Source organism: Herpailurus yagouaroundi, unplaced genomic scaffold (assembly GCF_014898765.1).
Source record: "Herpailurus yagouaroundi ecotype Mexico unplaced genomic scaffold, PumYag 183, whole genome shotgun sequence".
NCBI lineage: Eukaryota > Metazoa > Chordata > Mammalia > Carnivora > Felidae > Herpailurus > Herpailurus yagouaroundi.
The window spans coordinates 5,609,413-5,618,006 of NW_024412414.1; the positions used below are offsets into that span (position 1 = coordinate 5,609,413).

The following is an 8,594-nucleotide window of genomic DNA, read 5'->3' on the forward strand; positions in this document are numbered from 1 at the left end:
AGGAAGGAAGGAAGGAAGGAAGGAAGGAAGGAAGGAAGGAAGGAAGGGAGGAAAGAAGAAAGGAAGGAAGGAAAGAAGGAAGGAATGAAGGAAGGAAGGAAGGAAGAAAGGAAGGAAGGAAAGAAGGAAAGAAGGAAGGAAGGAAGAAGGAAAAAGAAAACTTAAGCATCCATTCAGCCTGCAATTGGTGACCTCAGGTATAGGCAATATTTAAATGTCCCTTTGGCTCTCTCATTTCTATCACATGAGCAAGGATGCCTTCTCAGAGAAGGGGGTACTTGGACTGGGAACTGAACAAAGAAAGGAATTTAAGTAAGTGGAGAGGGGTGGGAAGGGTAGTTGAGACCTTGAGGTAGGAGTGTACCTGGAGTGGTTTGGGAAATAATGAATTTGATGAGGGTGGGGCTCAGGAGGAAGAGGTGAGGTTGGTTGGGGCCAGATATTTGGATATTGTCCTGTATCGTCATGTCCTCCTTAACATCTGGCAGTTGGTCTATTTTGAGTCACAACGATCAGTGTCTTACATCATTCCCCAGGGATGGTGGTGGTGAATAAATGAACACTGTTCGGTGGTGAGGGTGAGAATGCCAATGAAAAAGGCAAGAAGGAGAAATCCAGGGACATATGGGAGAATATGTGGTGGATGGGATGCTTCCCAAGGAGCTGTGTAATGTGTCAGCCAGTCCTTTAATTAGAAACAGTGATGGAGAATGCAGGGCTGCAGTGTGGTTATTCACGTTGATTTCTCAATAGCTTGAGTCTCTCAATAGCTGAGGTTCTTAGTTTTTCTAAATAGCAGTGTGGCAATGTTATGAACTGGTTTGGTTCCTTTGAGATAAAACCACACAAACAAATGGAGGGGGACGTAGGTGGGAGTGGTGGAGGGAAACTGGGTCATGAGTCAGGCCACCCGGGTTCTAGTCCCGTGTTTGCTGTCAGCTCCTTCAGAGGAAGATCTGCCCTATAAGGGTTCGGATTCCAAAGTCAGCATCTCAGGCCACGCCAGTTCCTGAAATTGCTCTTAAAATATAATGTACATTTTTAAATGTATATAACAATATACAGTAATGTGTATATGTCTATGTAAGATATATAGTGATGTGCCATGAGTATAGTACCTGTCACAAGATAATTTGTTATGGAGAATATCATGGTTTTCAAATATTTTTCATCCCTGTCTTTTTTGCCACATGCATATATATGTATTTTTGCAACCTAATAAGGATTTATTTTTTCTCACAAACAAGAGCTGTACAATGACTAATAATGTCACTTATGTTCTAGGACAGCGCTCTCCAATAGAAATATAATGTGAATCATATATGTAATTAGGTACAATTAATTTTAGTAATATGTATCATTTAACTCAATATATTCCAAGTACTGTCCTTTCAATATGCAGTCAACATAAAAATTATTACAGAGATATTTTACATTTGGGGGTCCTAATTCTTCAAAATTTCATGTGCAGCTTACTTATGGCATGTCTTGATTTGAACTAGCTGCATTTCAGTTGCTTCAGAGGCTCATGTGGCTAGTGGCTGCTTTATTAGACAGTATAAATCTAAAGCTTTTATCTTTTTTTTAAATTTTTATTTTAATTCTAGTTAGTTAATGTATAGTGGAACAGTGGTTTCAGGAGTAGATTTAATGATCCATGCCACATGTATGTTTTTATTTTTCATAAGCAAATGCTTAATATGTTGCAACTAGATTGTGTGACCTTGAGCATAAAAAATATCATCCCTTTGAGCCTCCGTAAAATAAAATGACTAGCCTAGATAATTCATGAGCCCTCATCCAGCTCAAAACATTGACTCTTTGACCTTGTAATTGTGTGTTCTTGATGCAGGAAGCAGGGTTGAATATGGTTAGGGACACAGGTTCTGTGTCTGGCAGAATGGATTTTCATTTTGACTTTACCCCTGCCTAATTGTGCAACTCTGGGAAGGCATGCCTCAGTTTTGATCTTTTAAAATCTGTAAAATGGGGATAATAGCATCTGCCCCAGATGGATGGTGTGAGGATTCAATAATCCTTGTAAAATGCTTAGAACAATGCCTGACACATGGTATTTACTCAGTAAAAGTTACCTATTATTATTATTATTACTATTATTTGCAAAATACCGGAGTAAGTGCTCTTGGGAATACAGAAGGAGTCATCACAGTTGACATGGATTTTTAAAAAACTGGCACCATCAGTCTAATCAAGACTTACTTGTGCTGGCTAATGTACAAAGAGTTTATTGTAAAGATATAATGGGCGATGTTAAGGCTATCGAGGGTGGGGTTCCCTGGGAAACAGGTGCTGAGATGGAGATTACTATGTGGGACATGTTCAGTTGGGTCAGTGCCCATGAGAGTGAGGCAGAGGCAGGAGGGTTGGACAGAGGGAGCAGCTGAGCTCTGGTGCAGTACCAGTGAGGGCCTCAGGCAACTCTGTGGGACACTCTGGAACCTGGAGAGGCCCTCAGAGTTGTCTCAAGTTGGCGTGAAGGACCCAGGCCTCTATGTCCCCATGCTGATCAGTCATGCATGTGGGCTGGTGCTGGAAGGCAGCGTGACCTATGGTGAGGCACTTTTCTTCAATCTCCACAGAAGGCTGACAGCAGTCCCAGTGGCTGACGGAAGGAGGCCTTCCTTCCTTAAGGCAATTCTGGTGGCTCACCACAGTGCCCACTGCAATGCCCAGGGACATTGGGCACTAAGAACAGCACTAAGGCAGTCTTGCAGGGATGGAATGGGGAGGTTAAGAGTGGAGGCCACTGAGCTCACGTGCCAGGCCTGTATGGGTTTTTTCCTGCTTCTGTCTGCTCCAGTCTCCTGCCTCAGTCTATGAACACCAGCTTCCTCCACCTCCTCACTTTGCACGTGGCCCAAGATGGCCGCCAGCCCAGAGTCTGCATGGCTTGTCATGACTGACATCAAAGACCGCTGTGTCTTAGTAAAAACATTTAGGAGAGAAACAAGCCTATGAGTAGATATGCTCTGCCCACTGCCAGCTTGATTTACTGTCCATTCCTGGTCCAGTCACTGGAGGTGGGGGCTGGATCATGTTGTACTCCCCTTCCCTGGCGTTGTGGCCAGACAGGTACCATAGCACATGTCTATGGGCGGTTAACAGGGGTTTACTGAGCACCTCTGATGTGCCAGGCAGTATTCCAGGCCCAGGGGATAAGTAAGACCCGATGGCGGTGTGCTGGGATCAAGAACAGCATCTTCACAGGGCACCTGCGATGGTGTGGGAGGAGTGGCAGGAGCTCCTCAGGAACCCAGCCTGTCATTGCTTCTCCCCTGCAGCTTCAAGGTTTCCTTCCAGCTGGCTCCTCATTGCTTCCTCCTTCTCATCTCCAAACTTGGCTTTCAAGAGCAGCAGCCCCTTTCCTCACCATTGTTTTCCCTCCAGCTCCTCGCTGCCCCCTTAGATAATCCAACCCCTACATCTGACTGCCACCTCCCTTACACCTGCAGCCCCTCCTGTCTTTCCTGTGGCCCTGGATTTCACAGCCATCCTCACAGACATGAGACCTTGGGATGACCCATGGCTCTGCTCTTTCCCTCCAGCCGGTTGTCAAGTCGTTTGGCATCTGCTTCTTACTTCTGTCTCCTCTTCTCTGGCCAGTTCTGGCAGGATCTTCTCAACTACTCCCCTTGGCTTTGGCCTCTCCTTTCCAGCCCATCTCGTTGGTCAGCCAGATTAATATTCCTGAAACTCACCCCCGATGTCACATTCTTTGACTTGATATTGTCTTCTGGATAAAGTTCAACCTCCTTCTCTCGGCTCCAAGTTGCCTTTCTAGCTGACATTCCACCTTTTTCATATTGGTGATGGCTGTGCTCCAACCATCCAGAATGCATCCCCAGGTGGGCTCCAGGCTTCCATACCTCCATGTTTTTGGGTGGCTTTGTCTCCCTCTAGGCCTTTCCCCCATTCTCCTCAGTTCTTGACTCATCTTTCTTTCTAGAAGCTTTACTTGATTTGCTCATCCAGATATGGCCCATCTTGCCCTCCTCCAGACTCCTCAGATGCCATCAGAATCTCGCCACCACCCCTTACCACCTGTTAACTGTACTACAGACCGTTCCACACTCCAGAGAGTTCCCCACCCAGTGACTGAGCCAAATAGTGGCTTGAGGTAATTCCCCCAGGCTACCGCAGATAAATACATAATCTAAGTAGAAATAGAGTCTTGCTATTCTCACCCAGCTTCAAGACAGTTTCCCTAGTGTCCATGTTCAACAGATTGCCCCCACTAGGCTCTGCCTGTGTAGGAAGACTTGGGGCCTCTGAGGACAAGGTCAAAGTCCACTTATTGGTTAGTCCTCTGACATATGGTGGGGGGCTTGCAGAATACTTGTTGGCTGAAGGAAGGAATGCCACAACATACAGCCTTTTCTAGAATTTTCTTTCTTTCTTTCTTTCTTTCTTTCTTTCTTTCTTTCTTTCTTTCTTTCTTTCTGTCTGTCTGTCTTTCTTTCTTTTTTTCCATAGAGGTGAAACATACTTTTGTTTTCTTCCAACTGACTACTTGAGAACAGTGCTCTAGGCTCCAGCTCCCATATCCTGGCTGAGGTCCTGTGTGAGAAGTGGCAAAGGACCTGCAGCTCTAGGCAGGTAGCAGATGTCCCTTATGGTCCAAATGCAAAAACTCCAGCTGCCCTCAGAAGGCTGTCCCCAGGCCCAGCCCCCTCTGAGGGTGCCCTGGAAATGTTCTGTGGCCCTTGTCTATGCACAGAGAAGGCTCCTATTTCCTCTTCTGGATTTCCCTTGACCTTGAAAATAAATACAGAAGAAGTACCTGGGGTGATGATCGGGTCTTCCTGGTGCTTGCCCCTCAGGTTTCCTTTTCCTGTCCCAACTTCTTGCTTCAGGTCTCTAACCAGCCAGTTGTGTTTCTCATCAGGCCTGTGCCAGGCTGTGTCTTCTGTTGGGAAGAAGCCTCCCTGACACCCTCGCCCTCACCCCACAGGGTCTTCTTCAGCCTTTAGATTTCCACTTACATGTCACTGCTTTCAGGAACCCCTCCTAATTGCCCTGGTGCATACTTTCTTCAGTCAGGTTCACCTGCCCTGTACCTGTGCTACACCCTGTACTTTTCTTGCCCCTTCCCCAGTGTCCATCTCACTGAGGTATAATTGTCAGTCCTCCTTCTTGGTCTGCACCCTCCATGATGGCATGGTGGGGTCTGTCTGCCCCCCACTATATCCCTAGTCTCCAGCATGGTACTGGACACATAGTAGGCACTCAACAGACACATTGAATGAATGGATGGATGCACGGGTGGATGAACAGGTGCTGTGTATCTGGGTAGCTGCTGCTACAGAATTGTGCATAACAACCACAATCACCTCAGTGGACTTTAGTGGTAACAAGTCTTTATTGCTCATGCTTCTGGGCTTATCTGGAGGTCAGCTAGGCAGCTCTGTTGATCTTGGCTGGGCTCACTCACATGTCCGGGGTGGGCTGGTTTTGGCTGGGGTGACAAATGCAACTAGGGTAACATAATTCTACTCCTTGTGTCTCTTATCCTCCCACGGGCTAGCCCAGGCATGTGCTCCTGGTGACAGCTGGGGTGTAGGAGTGAGTGGAAACACTCAAGGGCCCTGGGGTCCAGCCTGGAAGGGGCACACCACATTCTCCTGGCCAGAGCAAGTCATAGGCCAGCCCAGATTCAAGGGATGGGGAAATAGATTTCACTTCTTTAGTAGTGAGAGAGGAACTGTAAAGTCACAAGGCAAAGACTGTGGGTATAGGAAAGGAAGGACTGTGGAAATGGGGCCATTACTGCATTTATTCTGCTATGCTGGCCATCAAAAATCCTGGGTCGCAGTTCACAACTAATGGGGGTCTCGGGGAAGCCACACATGTCAGATAGACTCACGAGCTTCATTTCCTCACCTGGAAAATGGAATGATGGTATCTACCCTGCCCATCTCCTGTGATGACAGGGAATTTGTTCATTCTGTTGTCAGTTCATGGTCAGAGTTTGGGAAGGATTATAAACTGTGAAGTGCTGTGCTGTGGGAAGCAGGGTGACTCCTTCTTAGGCACCCATCCAACAGAACTGGCGAGGAGTGTAGGGCAGCAGAGGGGGGATGGCAAGACCAGGAACCTGCCTGCCAGTCCCACACCTAGGCTTTGGACATCACAGATTCTCAATTGTGCACAGAGGCCATGTGGGGTCTAATGAATAATGTATGTAAATGGGTTTTGGAAAGCATCAAGCATTGTGTGGTTGCAAATTATTATTAGATGCAGGGCTACCTTTACCAAAGTAGCTAGTAGACAAATCTGGCTTTAAAAGCCCAAGGCACTTCCTCTGTCTTCCCAGGAGATGAGATGGTTGGGAGCAGATTATTCTTAAAGGTGTTTCCATAGTGCAAGACAAGGGCGAGCGAGACTTACTAGGTGTTCTTTTTCTGCACTAACACTGTGATGTTCTGCCTGTGAAATTGCTGGTGATTGTGCCACAGGTTCCTCTGCCTGTTGTCTGCCCAGGTTAGAGAAGTGGTAGGGCTGGTGTTTTTCAGGGGCATTTTCTTTTTCCAGTCCTACTTGGTCATCCCCTCAGAAAAGTCTGTGTTTCTGGAAAAGCACGCATCTCCTCCTTCTTCCCCCCCTTAAGTTTATGGCCCATGGTGATTAGCTGCATCTCTGAAATGCTAATGGGAGGTTCACTTGGGCATTTGAGCTAAACTTGATCCGTGGGCATTTCTCCCACTGGCTTTGGAGGAAAACACCCATCAAAACAACAGCCCCTCTCTGGCTCTGGAGACAGTCGTGGGGGTGGAAGGCGGGGCTTGAGGCCTTTCATTCCCAAGTCAGAAAGTGAGGAGGGTGGGGAGTTGAAAGCTAGGTCTTGCAGGATGAGTGGGAGAGGCCAGAGAATGGTAATAAATTCTCAGGGTCTAGGTGCCCATCTGAGCTGCGTGGACTCTGGCTTGCGCCATGTTGTCTGTTGGTGTGGCTCAAGAGCAGGCTGCATTCCTTTCTCCCTGAGGCCTCACATCTCTCCAAAGACCATCATCTGGCTGGCCGTGTGGAAACACCTGGCTCAGAGCAAGTCCAATTCCTGCAGCTCAAAAGGAAGCGCTCGAACGCTCCTCGCTGACAGCACATTGTTATTTTTCTTTTCCCTCTCCATGAATCATTATGCCTGGAATCTTCCCTGGAAGCATTCATCGGGCCAATAATTCTGTCCCCAGTACTGGGGACTCTGGTGCATTGGTGAGCAATGATCCGAGGTGGCTGACATTTGAAGCGGGGGGCAGGGGGATGAGCCTTATTGGGCTCACACAGTCATGGACTCAGGTTCTGGCTTGCAGCATGTGCTGGCTGAGGGGCCTTGGGGAGCTTATCAAGTGGGCCTCAGTTTCCTCATCCACAAGCTCCTCTGGCTTTGTGGGCAGCATTAAATGAGATCAGGTGGTGAAACTGCTTTTTGCATAGATGGGTTTTGAATCTGATTCAAGACCAATCAACCCTAGAGGCTCCTGATCCCTCACCCCACTTCTCTGGTGGCTGCTCTAACCCCATGTTCGTGTCCCTGTACAGAAGGGAAAATTCAGGTGGGGGCCCGGCGGTTCCGGGTGTCACAAAGTATCTGACGTGTGCCATGAATGAGTCTGCTCATGCTGTAGTTGACATCTGCTTCCTGCCAGGTGCCAAAAGCAAAGCATCACCCTCTATCACATCCTGCTGGGAGTGCCCTTGTGGGATTATCATTTTTGTTCCAACACCTGGTCTTGTGCTCTCCAATCTGTATCCCCTCAGGTGCTACTGTGTTCTCACTGGTCTTTGTTTCCCCAGGGCCATCCTCATTCTAAGGCAAAGTAGGGAAGAAGTCCTTACCTTCAACTCTACCACACTTTGTCATGAAATCTCACGGTGTCTCCTATGGCGCATCTAAATTGGGCCTTGAAGTATGAGTAGGAGTTCAATGGGTGAGGGGTAACTGACACTTATATTTTACTTAGAAGCTACCCATTCTCTCAGACTGACTTCCTCTTTATAGGTTTGTGAAGTCAGTTACACAGATTTATCCTGGGGTTACCTGCCCTACACCCCTCATCTCAGTTTGGGCTGAGAGCTCTATGCATTGTATCAGCAGCAGCAGTAATGGCAGCCACACATCATATCTGTATCCCCATTAGCTGTGGTTGGAACAGGACTCTGAGCTGGACACAGTAAAGGAAAGGCTATGTGTGGCCTCTACTACCAGAAACTTAGCATTTGAAATTGGCCTTGTGGCACCACCTCTGTGGAGCTCTTGTAAAAGTTAGCAAACCAGGATTTGTCAGTCAACATGTGAAATGCCTACTTGATGGAAGAAATTTAGTAAATACCTCCCAGTTCATTCTCCCTGTCCCTGACTGTAGTATCACAGTGGCTCCCTAACTGGTCTCCTTATCTCCTGTTCCTAATTCAGCTGTTCTCTGTGTTGCTGCCAGGTTTTTCTGTAATCTTGACTGTGGGGTAGAGTCTAAGCCCCTTAATGTGACCTTTGAGGTTATTCACTATCTGGCCACAAGGAACCCTTTCTCCCTTTCTTTCTTTCTTTCTTTCTTTCTTTCTTTCTTTCTTTCTTTCTT

At 47.3% G+C, this 8,594-nt stretch overlaps 1 protein-coding gene across 8 annotated transcripts in view; it reads left to right on the forward strand.

The window, feature by feature from the left end:
• The window catches only part of SRGAP3 (SLIT-ROBO Rho GTPase activating protein 3), a 255,609-nt gene that overhangs the window by 92,066 nt on the left and 154,949 nt on the right, over positions 1–8,594 (forward strand). The gene's annotated exons all lie outside the window — the stretch shown is intronic.